Consider the following 3,383-nt stretch of genomic DNA (forward strand, 5'->3'; position numbering starts at 1 on the left):
CTGGGGAGTCTCCCGGCCCGCGGTGGCGCCGCTCATGGGGCCGTTACCACGTCCGGAGCCGAGGGCCCCGCTCTCTGCTGAGTGGCCAAGAAATCTCTTTGGACAGCGATCGCTTGTCACTTTGACGGGCTAGCCAGGTGTCTCCAAGGCTGTGACTCTACGGTCCAGAATTACAAGCTTCACAGCTAAGGAACAGGAAGGATAAGCTGAACAGGGCAGAGAGGCCGGGGGACAGGCACGCGCGGGCGTCAGACGTCGGCCAGCGTGTCCGTGTGAGGACGGGTGGCTGAGCAAGGGGCTGTGTGTCCGGACGGCTCAGCGTTTTGCCCATCTAAGGAGGCGTCAGAGGTCGCTCCGCTTTGCACCCCACGTTCGGATCCCCCCTCTCTGGACGTCCTGGGCCAGGCCTGCCCTCTTGCCCCTGAGGGTGTGGTCAGTCGGGGGCCTCTGATGGCCACTGGGGCCTGCGAGGCTGGGACGGAAAGCCTGCCGGCTGTGACCATGGCTGACACCGAACTCCCCTCCTCAGCTCATCCCAGAACTGGGCTGCCTGAGGCCGCAGCCGCTGTGCACAGCACTCATTTAAATCCTAATTAATGAAGTAAACTGGGGTTCTGTCTCATCAGCCGCCAGGCACGGGCTCGCCAGCCCCTGGGGGCTACTAACCGTGCCCGGGGCAGGGCAGATACAGAGCGGTCACGTGGTCGCGGGGAGACCTTTCGGGGGTGGTACTCTAAGTGGACGTTCGGCCTCGTGGGACAACGCATCCCCACGCACAGTGTCACGGCAGGTGAGGGGCGGCTGCGAGCCCTGTGACACCACAGCGACTTCGAACCTGTCATGATCTCTTTGACAACTGCCTGTCAGACGCGGAATCCGGGTCCCCTGTCCTGGACGTGGGCCAGCCCAGCGCCTGATGACACGGAGGCGAGGCCAGCCGACTCCAAGCCTGTGCTTAAAAAGAATCTGTTTAAAAAATCCCATCCATTTCCTAACAAGGACAGTCGAGGGTGACAAACCTCATGGCAGCCCGCACAGCACAGGGCAGGGAGGGGAGGGCTCTCGGGGCTGCCGGCCGCCCCCCTCCGCAGGCTCTCGGAGGACCTCGCGTGTTGTGACGGGTGAGTCCATGAGAGCGAGCCCTGTGCCGTCTGTCACTGTGTCCTCAGCACCAGGACGGAGCGGGCACAGACCGGGGTGCGGCGGGCGCGTGCGGGGTGAGCGAGCGGTGCAGGAGGCAGGGGCGGCTCGTATCCGCCGGGCAGGGCGTGCCGCGCCATCTCTGCCACTTCAGGCCTCACGCTCAGTGATGCACGATGTGCGGGCCGCTGTCCGTCCCCTTCGACAGAGGGGCGCCGTGGCCCGGAGAAGTTAGACTTCTTGCCACACACACAAGCCACAAGCGACACGGGCAAGATGCAGACCAAACAACCGACCCGAAGCTCACGCACGCGACCTGCCCCGGGCCGCACCCCCAGGCCTGAGGACAGCTCCGAGGACATTGGCGCCCGGCCGAGTCTGCGGCTGTGCGGCCCCACGCCCTGGCAGCCCACGCTGTCTCCTGGGTCCCCTCCAGGGCCGGCCACAGGACTCCGTGGAACAGAGACCCTGCGTGGCCAGCGCCTTCTCCGCCCACGCCCACCGGCCCGGCCCTGCCGCACATGCCGGGCGGAGCACCTCACCTGCCCGTCGTCTTCCCGTGGACCCTGCAGGAGTGACGAGGGCGGACAGGACGTCGGCCTCACGTGCATTTCACAGTGACAGTTTCCTGTCGTGACGCACAGGACTGCCACCCTCAGCAGGTCCAGCCGAGGAGATGGGGACAGGGGAGGCGCTGGAGCGGGACTGCCCCTACCTTTGGGGGCACCCTGCACCCCAGAAACACCCGAGCCGGGGTGCGGGCCCAGTCGTCCAGACCAACGTGAGATCAGGGCGCTCGCGGAAGACTGAGCTCTGAGGACGTCGCAGTGGAGGGCAAAGCAAGGCGGTGGCAGCCACGGCCTCTGCGTGCTGAGCTCCCGGAGCCGGCCGCCTTGTTTTTGAGGAGAAAAGAGCCAAATGGCTTTTGTCGGCCGTGATTCTGAGCCGGCCGCCCTGGGGATGAAGCGAGCGGGGATGTCCGCTCACCGCTCACCGCTCGAGACAAACCACACGTCCCGTGCGGGGTTTTTAAATGCTTTTGCGGTTTTTAGAGCCATCGTGAGCTCCATGCGTTTCTCCTGAGTAACGGGACTGGAGAGGCATCTGCGGGTCACAGTGTTCCAGGAACCGTCCCCGAATCAGAGCCGCACTGCAGGTGGTGCTGGGCGACCCCAATGCCGTCTGTTGCTGTCACCAGTGCTTTTAGGGTCTGTAGACTAGAGAGTTAAGCCGTGTAAACACCGAAGGGACGTCACGAAATCCCCAGGGACCGGAGGTCGTTGAGACGCAGCATCGGCCACGCCCGGGCACTCCAAATGAGTCAGACTCCGTCCCCAAAGGGACCCGGAGGGCCACCCGACTCCGACGCCACCTCCCGCCCGGCTGGACAAGGCGGCCACGGGGTCCAGACGGCGGGGGAGGCTCATCGCGTGGCGATGTCCAGAGGGGACACGCTGCCTTGCCAGCAGAACTGCTTGTCGTGAGGCCCGGGCTGCGTCACAGACACAGCTGCAGAATCGTCGTAATCATGGCTTTTGTGCTGTTATCGCCACTCGCGGAAACCTCGCAAGGTCCAGGTGCTCTGCCCAGCACGACCGGTGACCTGCCGGTGTGGCCCGCCCCCCGCATGGGGGTTACATGGGGGACCCGGGCCGCGGGGAGCTCAACCCCCGGCACCGCCGGGTCGCAGAGCGAACAGCGTAGTCGTCGGCACCCAGCCCATGCCGTCAGCCGCTCTAAACCACTGGCTCCAGGGGACGGCCAGGGCCTTGGTCCCTGAGCAGAAACACATATCGACAGCTTGGTGTGCTGTCCACCCACCGCGAGTCCAGCTTGGCCACACCGGAGCCGTGACCACTGAGGGGGCTCACCCCTCGCTGGGCGATGGCCGAGCGCGTGGCACGGGCTCGCGGACTTCCTCGGTTCGCGCCCAGCCTTTGGTGCTCCCATCCTGCACACGAGGGGCCCGAGGTCCGGGGCCAGGAGACGCCCCCGAGCCACACGCTGACGGTGGCGGAACCGCAACCTGAAGCCACACGAGACCGGCCGAGGCACACGCTCCACTGCGTGAGGCTGACGTGCCACCTGTGTGGGAATGACGGGCTGAGCCTCCGGCAGGTGGCCCTCGGCGTCCCGCGCCCTCCAATAGGCTGTGGTGGCAGAGCAGGACCTGGGGCCGTGGGGTCTGGCCAAACCCTCCGCCCCCAACCAACTGGCAAGAGAACCTTCTAGTGCCCTGAGCC

This window comes from Pteropus vampyrus, unplaced genomic scaffold (assembly GCF_000151845.1).
Source record: "Pteropus vampyrus isolate Shadow unplaced genomic scaffold, Pvam_2.0 Scaffold634, whole genome shotgun sequence".
Taxonomy (NCBI): Eukaryota; Metazoa; Chordata; class Mammalia; order Chiroptera; family Pteropodidae; genus Pteropus; species Pteropus vampyrus.